Raw genomic sequence first — 15525 nt, 5'->3', positions numbered from 1 at the left:
TCAATCAAAAGACACAGAGTGGCTTAAGGAATGAAAAAGCAAAACCCAATGATCTGTTGCCAACAAGAAGAACACTTCATCTATAAAGACACATATAGACTGAAAATAAAGGGTTGGAAAAAAATATTCCATGACAGTGAAAACCAAAGAGCCGGAGGTGATACACTATTATGCAAAATAGATTTCAAGACAAAACCTGTAAGAAGAGACAAAGAATGTCACCATATATTGATAAAAGGGTTAGTTCAGCAACAGAATACAATTGTAAATATACGTGCATCCAGAAAGTAACACTGGAGCACCCAAATATATAAGGCAAATATTATCAGAGATAGATCTCTACACGATAGTAGCTGGAGACTTTAACATCCTACTTTCAGCATTGGACAGATCTTCCAGACATAAAATCAACAACAAAACATCAGACTTAATCTGTACTGTAGAATAAATGGACCTACTTGATATTTAAAGAATATTTCATCCAGTGGCTACAGAATACACATTCCTCTCCTCAGTACATGAGTCATTCTCAAGGATAGACCAGATCACAAAGCAAGTTTTAAAACATTCACAAATTGAAATAATATCAAGCATTTTCTATGGCCACAATAGAATAAAACTAGAAATCAATAATAAGAGCAACTTTGGAAACTACACAAACACATAGATATTAAACAATATACTCCTAAAAAGTAGTAGTTCAATGAAGAAATCAATAAGAAAATTGAAAACTTTCTTGAAACAGATGATATCAGAAACACAACATACCAAAGTCTATGAGATACAGCAAAAGCAGTACTAAGAGGGGAGTTTGCAGCGGTAAATGCCTACATCAAAAAAGAAGAAAAACTTCAAATAAACAACGTGATGATGTGTCTTAAAGAACTAGAAAGACAAGAGCAAAGCAAACCCAACATTAGTAGAAGAAATAATAAGGATCAGAGCAGAAAGAAAGAGATTTGAAGTGAAGAAAAAAAATGAAATAAAATGTTTTCTGAAAAGACAAAATTGACAAGCCTTTTTTGAGCCAGACTAACAGAAAAAAGAGAGAAGATTCAAACAAATAAAATCAGAAATGAAAAAGGTTCATTAGTGACTACTATGAGCAACTATATGCCAAAAAATGGGAAAATTTAGAAAAAATGCATAAATTTCTAAACACACACAGTCTATCAAGATGAAACCAGGAAGAAATCTATAACCTGAACAGACAAAAAGCAATGAGATAGAAGCAATAATAATAATAAAACAAGTCTGGGCCATGATGACTTCACTGATAAATTCTATTTACTGAAGAAAAACTAATATCAATCCTACTCAAACTATTCTAAAAAATGAGGAGGAAGGGAATACTCCCAAACTCATTCTATAAGGTGAATATTACCCTGATACCAAAACAAGACAAAGACACATCATAAAAAGAAAATTACAGAAGAAAATTACAGGCCAATACCTCAGATGAACATGAATACAAAAATCATCAACAAAATAAAACTAGCAAACCAAATTCAACAATATATTTAAAAGATTATTTATCATGACCAAGTGGGATTTTTATCCCAGGGATGCACAGGTGGTTCAACATACACAAATTAATCAATATGATACAGCACATCAATGAAATGAAAGACAAAATCTATATAATTATTTCAATTGATGCCACAAAAGTATTTGATAAAATTCAACATCTCTTCATGGCAAAAATGCCAAAAAAAACTGGATATAGAAGGAACATACCTCAACATAATATAAGTTGTATATAACAGACCCACAGCTAGCATCATACTGAATGGGGAAAAATTGCAACCCCTTTCTTCAAGATCAAGAACACAACAAGCATGCCTACTTTCACCACTGTGTTATTCAACATAGTCCTAGAAGTCCTAGGTAGAACAATTAGACAAGAGAAAGAAATAAAGGGCATCCAAATTGGAAAGAAAGAATTCAAATTATACTTCTTTGCAGATGATGATATCTTATATTTGGATAAACCTAAAGACTCCACCATAAAATCATTAGAACAGATAAAATAATTCATCAGAGTTGCAGGATGCAAAACCAATGTATAAAAATCAGTAGGGCCGGGTGCGGTGGCTCACGCCTATAATCCCAGCACTTTGGGAGGCCAAGGCGGGTGGATCACCAGATCAAGAGATCGAGACCATCCCAGTCAACATGGTGAAACCCCGTCTCTACTAAAAATACAAAAAATTAGCTGGGCATGGTGGCGCGTGCCTGTAATCCCGGCTACTCAGGAGGCTGAGGCAGGAGAATTGCCTGAACCCAGGAGGCGGAGGTTGCGGTGAGCCGAGGTCGCGCCATTGCACTCCAGCCTAGGTAACAAGAGTGAAACTCCGTCTCAAAAAAAAAAAAAAAATCAGTAGGATTTCTATATGTCAACAGTGAACAATCTGAAAAAGAAACAAAAAAGTAATCTCATATACAATAGCCAAAAATAAAACTAAATACCTGGGAATTAAGTAAAGAAATAAAAGAGTTCTATAATGAAAACTATAAAAGCCTGGGGTGGTAGCCCATTCCTGTAATCCCAGCACTTTGGGAGGCCAAGGTGAGTGGATCACTTGAGGTCAAGAGTTTGAGACTAGCCTGGCCAACACAGCAAAACCCCATTTCTACTAAAAATACAAAAATTAGCTGGGCATGGTGGCATACAACTGTAGTCTCAGCTACTCAGGAGACTGGGGCAGGATAATCATGTGAAACTGGGAGGTGGAGTTTGCAGTGAGCTGAGATGGTACCACTGCACTCAGCATGGGTGACAGAGTGAGACTTTGTCTCAAAAAAAAAAAAAAAAAGAAAGAGAAAGAAAAGAAAACTATTAAACAATAAAATAAATTGAAGAGGGCACCAAAAAAGTGGAAGATATTCCATGTTCATGGATTGCAAAAATCAATATTGTTAAAATGTACATACTACCCAAAGCAATCTACAAATTCAATGCAATCCCTATCAAAATGCCAATGACATTCTTCACAGAACTAGCAAAAACATTCCTACAATTTATATAAAAAGAAAAGTCCTCGAATAGCCAAAGCTATCCTGATCAAAAAGAACAAAACTGGAGGAATCACATTGTCTGTCATCAAATTATAGTACAGAGCTGTAGTAACCAAAACTGCATAGTACTGGCATAAAAACAGGTACAGAGACCAACAGAACAGAATAGAGAACCTACAAATGCATCCATACACCTACAGTGAACTCATTTTCTATAAAGGGGCCAAGAACGAACACTGGAGAATAAATGATCCTGAGAAAACTGGTTATCCATATGCAGAAGAATGAAACTAGACCCCTATCTCTTGCCATATGCAAAATCAAATTAAAATACATTAAAAACTTAAATCTAAGACTTCAAACTATGAAACAACTACAAGAAAACATTGGGGAAACTTTTCAGGACATTGTTTAGGGCCCACACTTCCTGAGTAATACACCAAAAGCACAGGTAAAAATGGATAAATGGGATAACATCAAGTTAAAATGTTTCTGCACAGTGAAGGAAACAATCAACAAAGTGAAGAGACAACTCACAGAATAGTAGAAAATATTTGCAAACTACCCATCCGACAAGTGATTAATAACCACAATATCTAAGGAGCTCAAACAACCCTATAGGAAAAAGAATCTAATGATTCAATTTGTTTAATGGGCAAAATATCCAAAGAGACATTTCTTAAAAGAAGACCTACAAATGGCAAACAGGCATATGAAAAAGTGCTTAACGTCATCGATCATCAGAGAAATGAAAATCAAAACTATAATGAGATATCATCTTACTCCAGTTAAAATAGTTTTCATCTATTTTTATTCCCTTGGTACCCTTTTTATTAAGAGAATAAACAATAAAGGCATTTGAATATGAAGAAAAAAGTTAAGAATGTTTGCTAGGAAGTCACTTAGTCTAGCTCTGAAAATTTCGATTTACAAACTATGAACACTTTACTTTGCCTAAACCATATAATAAAAGCCATGCACCTAGGGAAGTTCATTACATTTTTTAAGGTACTAAGGGAATAACAGAAAATACTGTAATAGAAAGATCACTTAATCCATGATTTTCTTTTTTTTTTAATTTATAAAGAAAACAGATTGAATTCATTCACAGTTTTGCAGGCTATACAGAAAGCAGAGCTTTGGCATCAGCGTCTCATCAACCTCTCAGCTACCTCAGGAAGCTTATAGTCATAACGGAAGGTGAAGCAGGAATGGGCACTTAACATAGCAAAAGCAGGAGCAAGAAGACGGGGGGTGGATGATGGCTCCCATACACCAAGCTATGAGACATTTGCCCCCATGATCCAAACACCTCCCACCAGGCCCCACCTGCAGCATTAGGGATTACAATTCTTTTTTTTTTTTTAATGCTTTAAGTTCTGGGACGCATGTGCAGAATGTGCAGTTTGTTCCATAGTTATATACATGCCATGGTGGTTCGCTGCACCCATCAACTTATCATCTACATTAGGTATTTTTCCTAATGCTATCCCTCCCCTATCTCCCCACCCCTCAACAGGCCCCAATGTGTGATGTTCCCCTCCCTGTGTCCATGTGTTCTCAATGTTCAACTCCCAATTATGAGTGAGAACATGCAGTGTTTGGTTTTCTGTTCCTGTGTTAGTTTGCTGAGAATGATGGTTTCTAGATTCATCCAGTCCCTGCAAAGGACATGAATCCATTCTTCTTTATGGCTGCATAGTATTTCATGGTGTGTATGTGCCACATTTTCTTTATCTGGTCTATCATTGATAGGCATTTGGGTTGGTTCCAAGTCTTTGCTATTGTGAATAGTGCTGCAATAAACATACATGTCCATGTGTCTTTATACTAGAATGATTTATAATTCTTTAGGATTATACCCAGTAATGAGATTGCTGGGAAAAATGGTGTTTCTGGTTCTAGATCCTTGAGAAATTGCCACACTGTCTTCCACAATGGTTGAACTAATTTACACTCCTACCAATAGTATAAAAGTATTCCTGTTTCTCCACATCCTCTCCAGCATCTGTTGTTTCCTTTTTAATGATCACCATTCTAACTGGTGTGAGATGGTATCTCATTCTGGTTTTGATTTACATTTCTTTTCTTTTTTCTTTTTTTTTTTTTGAGTAGACAGTAAGTTATATCTCTAAGGAGCTACGTCACACAGTGCTTTAAACACAGAGGTAAAATAAAAACAAAAGAAAGATAAGTGTGGAGCTGGGGCAGGTGCTTAGCTCAGGTCAGGCCTGGCTCACCCCCTCCCCATTTTGCCCCGTCTTGGCTAGACCTGTTTTCTCTTCAGAGGCCCGTAGACCAGACCTCTGAGGAACAGAACAAGAGGAAGTCTAATGACTCTATAGCAACAGGCCTGGAGGCGCTGCAGTACTGGGGGAAAACGGAAGGTGGAGTGTTTGCCGCAGGACAGCTGAGTGGAGGGCGGGGACAGGTGTGAACTGGGGAGGCCCAGGGGGTTGGGGAAGCAATAAAGGCCAGGGCCAGAGTCGGCTTAAATGGAACAACTGCTCTGTGCGCTAAGGCCCCTAACTCACTGGCTGTTTCCTGACCCCAGACCAGGGTTGGGAGCCCTCTGGGCATCCATTTTCTAAAGGAACTGAACAGAGTACACACAGGAAAGGAAGCTGTCACCCTCTTGCCATCTTGCTCCTGGGGCCTCCAGTCCTGCATTCCTCCTTCTTCCCTTGACTGGGTGGGGCCACATGACGGGCAGCCAGGCTCTGGGCTGTCCCACCAGAGCAGGCTGTAAACACAGCCATGTTTCACTGAGGCATTTATCTTCTTCTCTGGTGTCCCAGCCCACCAGTGCCACATTACAGCCCAGAGTGAGCTCTACAAGCGTTGCTGGCCTAATGGATGGGTTGGGGGAAGGGGGTGGGACAGGGGCTGGAGGAGGGACTCTGGGGTCTATCACGGCACAGGAATAACTCGCATGGTGTTGGTGAAGCCGGAGCCAGGGCGCCACCCGGTCAGCACAATGACCACATCTCCCTTCTTGAAGAAACCTCGGGCCTTGCCAACATTCATGGCCAAGTTCATCCGGAGGTCCACGTCCTCAGCCCAGGCCTCCTGGACGGGGTTCTTACACAGCACAGGGAAGATGCCATGGTACAGGTGAGCCTGACGAGTTGTCTGGGGATTCTGTGTCACAGCAATGATAGGGGCACGTGGGCAGTATCTGGCCACCTGGTGAGCAGACCTGCCAGACTTGGTGAGGACGATTATGGCCTCACTGCAGCACTTGAAGGAGGCCTTCACGGCACCCACGGCGGTGGCTTCTGTGGGGTCACCGGTAATGGGCGCCAGGCGGTGGAGTTCCTCAAATAATTGCAAGTGGTAGATGGCAGCCTCTGCCTCACTGGCATCAGCATTTGAAATTACTCAGAGATCTTACCACCTTCCCTATAATGTCCTCATCTGGAGAGGCTGGCATAAAAGAGGGGCAATGTCTGAATTTTTTGTATGGTGTAGTGGTCTTGCCTATATTAGCAGCACTGCTCTGCCTTTCACTGAAGGACTCCTCCTTGAGGGTGAGCTTTCAGATCGGTGTTGGCGGTTTGGGATAAACAGATATGCAAAAAAATCTTAAGGCAATTTCCTACTTTTAGCTTCCAGGCATAACTTATAAAACAACCATTTCCAAGAAATTAATTGCCTTATTTGCTTCATATCATATTTTCTTATCTACATTTTATGGCAGAAAAAAATGAGATCAAAACCATTATTAATAATTTAGATTTAACTTCTTATTATTAAAAACTTCACACTTTGGGAGGCCGAGGCGGGTGGATCACGAGGTCAAGAGATCGAGACCATCCTGGTCAACATGGTGAAACCCCGTCTCTACTAATACAAAAAATTAGCTGGGCATGGTGGCACGTGCCTGTAATCCCAGCTACTCAGGAGGCTGAGGCAGGAGAATTGCCTGAACCCAGGAGGCGGAGGTTGCAGTGAGCCGAGATCGCGCCATTGCACTCCAGTCTGGGTAACAAGAGCGAAACTCCGTCTCAAAAAAAAAAAAACTTCAAAATATGCAAAGGTAGAGAAAATGATATAATAAAGCTGATGTAATTATCACCCACTTTCAGCAATAATCAGTATATGACTAATAAAGTCTTACTCATCCAGTTTCCTATGTACCATCTTGAGATGTGCATTCTAGAAATAATAGCTCTACATCCCTTAGATTGTACAATAGGAACTGGGCTCTCATGAAGGGGTTTTAACAGCTTCCACAAATTCTAGACTAATTTCTGCAGTTACACCAGCAGCAAAAATATTCACAAATGCAATTTATTGTAAAAGAGTATTAAAACATAAAGTAAATGGCTAAATCCATATTATTACAGAGACAAGATTGTTACCTAGAGGAAATAAGTGTTTGTTATTCTAATTTTGCTTACTTCTGTTAAATTTCTAACCTCTACTTTCTGTAGATCTGTGAGTGGAGTACAACTTATTCACACCTCTTTTTTTTAATATATATACGAAAGTTGTAACAGTTCACAGAGGTGATTATTTTCTCTTTAAAATAATTTAAAAACTATTTTAGAGGGCTGTCCAGGCTCAGGAAGAATTTAAATGGTACTCAGTGACACAGTACACGTACAAAAAGAAGACTCTAGTGAAGCAAGGAAGATTCCACCAAGACTTGTTTTTGATTTCTCTCTCAGGCCTACCTGTGTAGCTAAAAGTGCCTGTCCTTTCAGTCCACACTTCGGGTGCCAGAGAATCCACAAGAAAGCGTTCTTCATTTGGCTGTATCCAAAAATCACAACATAAGAGTGACCCAAAGGATACTGACTTCCTATTATAAACCAGATATCACAACCAGTTTGTTCTGTAGCAAAAAAATAACCCCTAAATGTCATGAAAAAGACAAATTGTTATAGAGCAACAAGACAAAAAAGGAAAACAGTTTTCTTGGCTCTGAATTGGGCCTGAATCCTGAGGTCTCTGGAATCCCTGACATTGAACCTAAGAAAGGAGTAACAAGAAAAAGAAAATCAAGGAAACAGAGAAAGAAGGGAGGGATTCAATAATGATGATCATATCATTAACATTTTTATTATTACTTACATCGAGTAACCCAGTCATATGTCTTTCATATTTTTTTGGACATGATACCGTAAGACATCAAAACTGTACAGCAAAGGAAAGCTCATAAACAGAAAAGGTAGATACCAGTGAAAGTGTGGAAGCTACCTTGTTAATTCTCCATTTTAGCCAAAGGTAAAAGAGGTCAGAGAAATTGACAATTTTTAGAAACTAAAAGACAGCAAGACACATAGCAAATCAAGTGCACAAGTGGTTGGTCAGTCTTTGGACAATGGTAAGGATATGTTATCTTTCTCTAGCATCAGGGATTTTCTAATAGAAGAGCACTGATTCTGCCTAAGGCCAAACTAGTAAGAACGAAGCCAACCATGCATAACTTCTGATTTCTCATCCAGGCAATGCAATTTGTGAGTCCAAGTGAATTAATTTCCTACACACCTTTTATAAATTCCCCACCTATTACAATCATGAAAACCTTCTCCAATGTATTCAACATAGCTACAAAGAGAAAATTCTGATCTGTAGTTTGTTGAGTGACTAATTTTCAGATGGCTCACTGGATAATAACATAGATCTTACATTTGTTTATTATTATTTTTATTTTATCGTGGCTCTTCTTTTTAGCTATAAAGTTTAGCAAACTGCAGTAAGGTAGTGAAAATCACTCTCTGTAACATTCATTGAAAAATTCCAACTACTTCTGCTAAGAATGTCCAGTCTTGGTCCAGCTGTCATCTACAAACTGTACATTTCTTTATAGAAAAATGATTCATAAGCCAAATTATCATTTGATAACATGTAAATAAAGACACAGACTAATTTTCATTCTTTTGAATAAAATTATTTCTCCTTTTCCAACGATGTGTTTCATTTGATTTACAAATCTGAAGAGTGAAACAGAAACCTTTCACCACATTAAAATAACTCAATGTGTAGGTAAAATCAGCAATCCTTGCACTAATTAATTATAAAGCAGTCACAGTGTAGGTTGCTACATTACAAAGTAAAATACAGAGTTTGAAATTTTCAAGAAACTTAGTGGGCAATATATGAACCTAATATGAGTATTATAATTCTCAGGAAAACTTCCCTCACTGCTTCCCACCCCATGCTATAAAGATGCAAGCCTTTTAGATCATCCGTCAGTAATATTTTAAACACATTTTAAAACATGTCTTTTGATGAAACATAAGCACCCCAAACTAAACATGAAAACAGTGAACTTCTTTTGTTTCCTTAAAAACAAGATTCTAGCACTTTGGGAGGCTGAGGCAGACAGATTGTCGGGCCCATGAGTTTGAGAGCAGCTTGGGCAACATGCCAAAACCCCGACTCTACCAAAAGTACAAAAATTAGCTGGACTAGGTCTGGTGGTACATGCCTGCAATCCTAGCTACACAGGAGGTGAAGGTGGGAGGATCACCTGAGACCAGGGAGGTCGAAGTGATCGATCATGTAGTGTAGTGAGCCATGAAAAAAATGTTTTTGAGATATGAGAGTCTTCACATTTTTCCACACAATTTTGTTAAAGTTACATTGTTTTGAGGGAAAAATGCTTAAAAAGTCATGAGTATCTTTAGTACTATCTGTTATGTGTATGTCCATATACGCAGATATAGATGCATATACATCTGCATATACGTATACATGTATACATATATGCACACACATATATGTATATACACATTGTACTGTGATTTGTCCTCCACTTCGCTGTATTTTAGCTTGTCCAGTTTTTGTTACTTGGATTGCTTATTTTTTTGCCCTATTTTATTATTTTTAATCAACATAATTGTACTTATTTATGGGAATCAGTGTGATATATGAATAATGTATACAATGTGTAATGATCAAATAAGGGCAATTAGCATATCCATTTCTCAATTAGTTAGTACTTCCTTATGTTGGGAACATTCAAAATTTGTTTTCTAGCTCTTTGAAAAGATAATACAATGAATTGTTGTAATTACAGTCAGCCTACTGTGCTATAGAACACTAGAACTTATTCCTTCTATCTAGCAATGATTTTGTATTTGTTAACCAATCTTTGGCTATCTCCCTCTGCCTTCTCCACTATCACATCTCTAGGAACCATTATTCTGCTCCCTACTTCTATGGAATCAACTTTATTAGCTTCCATATATAAGTGTGAACATGTGACATTTGTTCTTCTGTATCTGACTTATTTCACTTAACAGATGTTCTCTAGGCTCATGGATGCTACATAAATGAGAAAATTTCCTTCTTTTAATGACTAAAGAGTATTCCATTTATTATGTCTATATACTATACATTCTAATCCATTCAAATGTCAATAGACACTTAGGTTGATTTCATGTCTTGGCTGTTATGAATAGTGTTGCAAAAAACATGGGAGTGCAGATATGACTTTGATATACTGATTTCCTTTTCTTTGGATATATACCCAGCAGTGGGATTGCCGGATCATATGGTAGTTGTAGTTTTAGTTTTTAAGAACTTCCATGCTGTTCTCCATAATGACTAAACTAATTTATGTTCATACCAACAGTGTGTAAGAGTTCCTCCTCCACATCCTCACAGCATTTGTGGGTTATTTTATCTTTTTGAAAATAGTCATTAAAACTAGAATGAACTAGTATCTCATTGAGGTTTTTATTTGCATTTCTCTGATAATTAGTGATATTGAGCACCTTTTTATATACCTATTGGCCATTTATATGTCTTCTTTTAGAGATATCTATTCAGTTCATTTGCATATATTTTAATCTAATTATTTGTGTTTTTGGCTAAGTTACTTCTATATTTTGGATATGAATTCCTTGGTTAATAATTTTCAAATATTTTCTGTTATTCTAGAGGTTGTATCATTACTCTGTTGATTGTATATTTTTATATACTTTTATCAAATCAACATAATGTAAATTAAGTGGGAGAAAGCTAAAATGTTCATTATATTGCTTAACATAAAATGCATTATCCATCTAATTTTATTGTTACTATTATATGATAGTATTATTTAATTTCACCATGGATTACATAGTTACAATTCTGACAGAAACAGTGAAATTATTTTCTTTTACCCTATTTCAGGTAGATAATTTCAATGAAGCTCAAAGATCTATCACAGGACATAATAAAATAAGTTGTGTTAAATGAAAGAGATGTGCATTGAGTTATTTGTTGTCTTCATTTTTGAGAGAATCACCAAACAATTCAGGTGTGTTTATGAGGATGTAGATCTCCAAATATTTATGCAACACTGAAGGTTCCTCAGGACACAGAGAGAAGCCTATTTCAGTTTGCTGTTCCATAAAATCAGAAAAAAAATGAATGACTGATAGAAAAATGCAACACAAGAGCAAAAATCAGTGCCACAGTGCTATCTAGATTAGAATAATTCTCTTTATAATCATGTTGCTCAAATAGTATATAATAAAGAGGAGCAGAAATGAAATTATAGATATTAGAGGATGTCAACTTTATCCTTACATTCTTATTGTACAAAATTTCCTCAGTTTACATTTAAGCCCACATGTAAAATTACTGAGCACAGCAGAAATATTCTGGAAATTGCCCATCCAAAGTCTTAATGTTTAATATGTTTCTTTATCCTGTAGTATTGAGTAACACTGGAAAAGAATGGAATGCCTCCAGTGTACTCCGAGACAATTATCTTTGAAAAAAAACTACCTTTATTTCTCTCAGAATCTCAGCTAGTCATTTTCAAGGCAGATATTATATTACCTGCTGCTGTGACAGTTTATAATTTCCTTGTAAAGTTATCAACTAGGATTTGAAATCTGATTTGTTAAAATACAAAATAGAGATAAATTTTGAAATATTTTTTGCATCTGTTTTCCTTAAGATTTAAATATTTTTTATTCATTCACCTTAGTCATAAGCTAGAAACATTAAGCCCATGTAGAAAATACGGTGTTTTTGTGGATCTCCTGAGAAGCAAGGCAGTCATTAGGATAAATGCCTGTCTGAGAAAACAAGGGGAGAGCAAAAGGTGAGCAGACCTGTTGTACCAGGGTGTCAGTCTGACCCCTGTGAAAGGGAGAGGGAGGGAAAGAAGGAAAGTCTGCAATGCAGTTCTGAGAAAATTTCAAGATGTCTGGTAGGCAATAAGCCCAAGGTGCAAATTAGAGGAGTCCTGAGTCTCCCAGGAGCAGGTCTGCCATTGAATCTTCCCCCTTCTTAGTCTTCGGCTGGAAGCAGCTCGTGGAAACGAATGGGGTGATAGATGTCATAGCATAGGTGCTGTACTTGTTAGCTGTTGGGGAAACATGATTAAAAGCAAAGTCTTCTCCCAACCCAGAAAGTCTCTCTACAAAGGTAGTAGGAAAAAAATAGTTTTCTTATTAAATAACTATTAAGCCAGAATTTGGTATACATTACACGCAACCTACTAAGGGACTGCAAACACAGAAAGAGATGTCATCCTTTTTTATATAGCCAATATATGCATACGACCCAATACATACGTTTTCTCAAGTTAAATGATAAATAATCCCCAGGAAAGAGGACGTGGCAGCACTGTTTATTACACACAGTTTATCCTAAATTTACCTGGAAATTGGGGTGGCCATCTGTGTTAGTTAATAGACTTTAAACAAAGGAAAAATAAACACATATCTTTATGCAGGAGATAGTTTTGCTACTTGGAGCCTGGTGCCCACTGAAGTTAGGCTGAGAGTTAAGGGTGCTTATTTGTAACAGAGATAATTAAGCCTCTTTATTTGTAATGCATATTTGCCCTTCTGCAGCCAATTATGCTCCCTCAAGTCAGAGATTTCAGAGGCACGTTCCTATCACATGACACAAATATCTAAAATGACAGTTTACCTTCATTACTCACCTCACCCATACATATTACGTATAAAGTACCCAAAGCTTAAGTAAATACAGAAAAATCTGCTTTCTAATGTTATATCAGGAGCGCTTAGAGTCTGTGGCAGTTTTGAAACATGGCTTCAAACTCTTTGATCCTCTTCCTTTTGAGGCCTAGGGTCCGCAGACCTCTCTCTTAAAGCTGTGTGGGCTTGTAACTGCTTTAAACAATAACGCGTGGTGGAAATGACATTATGTAATTTCTAAGGCTATCGAGAAAAACTGTATGGTTTTTCCCTTAGTCACTGGAAAGTTTCCTCTTACAGTTCTTTTTTTTAAATTGCATTTTAGGTTTTGGAGATACACGTGAAGAACATGCAGGTCCTTAACCAGTTCATAAGAAGTCTAACAAAGCTGAGACCAGCATGCTGTGAGGAAGCCCAAGCCACACCAGGAGGCCACGTGTAGGCAATATAGTCAACCATTCCAAGTGAGCCCATACTCCAAATCATCCAAGTCCAGTGGCAGGAGAGCAAAGATCTGCTTGGTTATTGCAGCCACTGCCACTTGAGTCATAGTCAGCTGTCTACATATTCTCAGGTGAAGGGCCAGACATTTTGAAGCAGAGACAAGCCTTCCCATAGTTCCCTGTCTGAATTCCTGACCCACAGAATCTGGAAGCATAATAAAATACTGTTGTTTTACACACACTCATGTAGGGAACCAGCCTCCACACCACATCCATGGGTACCCCAAGTTAGATGGCAACAAAGGAATGAGAAAAGGACAGATTAAGAATGCAAGTGGGACCAGGGGACCATCACTTTGTACTAGAGGCAGAGAAGGCCTTGAGCTCTGGTTTCCACAATATTTATTGAAAACAATCACTTTTATCGATAGTACAGGTGGTAGGGTGAATCGGTGCAGGGAGGCTGTGCGTCAAACATAAAACTGATAGCAGTGGCGGTTTATATGAGTTTCTCATGAGTTAAAAGCGTATGCTTATCAATAGACAGTGCAGCTGGTGGGAGCGGGCTTTGCAAGGAGCCTACAAGTCTGGTTACATTTCAGTGCTTCAAGGAAGTGCTATGTCCTTGGGCACTATGTTTAGAATATCAGAGCTTAGGTCACTCTGCACCTGGGAACCTGCTGGCAATAGAGAGGCCTTCCTCCCCAGAGGCCTCTGCGGCCTTCCTCAGTTTATTGTTCCTGATTTCGTTTATACATTACTTATAACCAGTTTGTGTAGGCACACTGTAAACCCTTCCTCCATTGCTGCTTCCCCCTACACACTAGGGCCTGTCAGAGTGGGGGATCAGAGGAGGGGGAACATCAGGAAGAATAGTTAGTAGATGGTGGGCTTAATACCTAGGTGATGGGTTGATCTGTGCATTGACCCACCATGACACGTGTTTACCTATGTAACAAACCCCCATATTCTGCACATGTACTCCAGAACTTAAAATAAAAGTTAAATAAAATTAAGTAAAATAAAATATTGTTGTTTTGTATCTCTGAGTTTTGGACTTGGTGTTTTAAAGAACAATACATAACTAAAATAGAATTATTTAGCATATACATATGAAAATTCTTTTACTATTTCCATTTTTATTTTCTTAGCGGCACTATTTATAATAGCCAAAGGATAGGAAAAACTCAAACGTTCATCAATGGATAAATTAATAGACAAAATGTGCTTTAGTCATATAATCAAATATTATTTAACTATTAAAGGGAATAAAATATTGATACATGCATCATGTATGAGTCTTGAAAATTCTAGTATTTTTCAGAAGATTATAAGTGAGTTCAGAGACTAGTAGTCAGAAGTCATCTAGACATTCACTTATTAATATACATATGATATTAATATAAAACATATGATTTGTATATGTTAAATAATGGCATTTGCCATGTACTAGACTGCTGGTGTGAGGTAAATTTGAGGGCAAGATAGGAACAGATTTAGAAGGTGGAAAAATTTGAAAGTAAAGTGACAACTGCCTTTGACATATGAAGAGGGAAGAGGGCCCCCGAGAGTAGAACAGGGACAAACAAGCTAACCATTGCCTCAGTTTGGAAGGACATCGAAAGCAGTATTCCTATTTTCTGGTGGTCAGGAAAAAGTAAAAACTTTTAGAGGAAGTAGATCACTCCTGCCTCTTATCTCCTCGGTCCAGCTCTCCTCTAGGACCTCAGATTTTACTTCACACATTTGAAAGTCAAATCTTTCACTTCTTCATCGTTGAAAATATTCTTATACTGTTGCCAGTGCAGATAAAATGTCCTCTTCTTCCACTGGCCCATGACTTACTGCATTATTGTCTCATCTGAATCCCATTGTTTGCTGGTGTTATCGCCTGCAATTTTTTTTTAATGAGTTTCTAGTTTCCCAGATTCCCAGTGTTTGTATTACACTTTGTAGGGCTGGAAAAGATGTGTGATACCTTTCTTAACCCATTCTAAGGGTCACGATGAATATTTCTGTAAGAAAAACAGGTCAACAAGAGAAAGCATAACACATTTACTTAATCAAAGTTTTATGTGGCACTGGAGACTTAAGAAAAAATGTCTATTTTTATGCTTAAATCCAATGAAAAATGGGCAGCCATGTAGAAATCTGATTGGCCAAAA

Source organism: Aotus nancymaae, unplaced genomic scaffold, assembly GCF_030222135.1.
Source record: "Aotus nancymaae isolate 86718 unplaced genomic scaffold, 86718_ANA_hifiasm-v0.15.2.pri h1tg000016l, whole genome shotgun sequence".
Classification (NCBI taxonomy): Eukaryota; Metazoa; Chordata; class Mammalia; order Primates; family Aotidae; genus Aotus; species Aotus nancymaae.
This window is presented reverse-complemented; position numbering follows the sequence as displayed.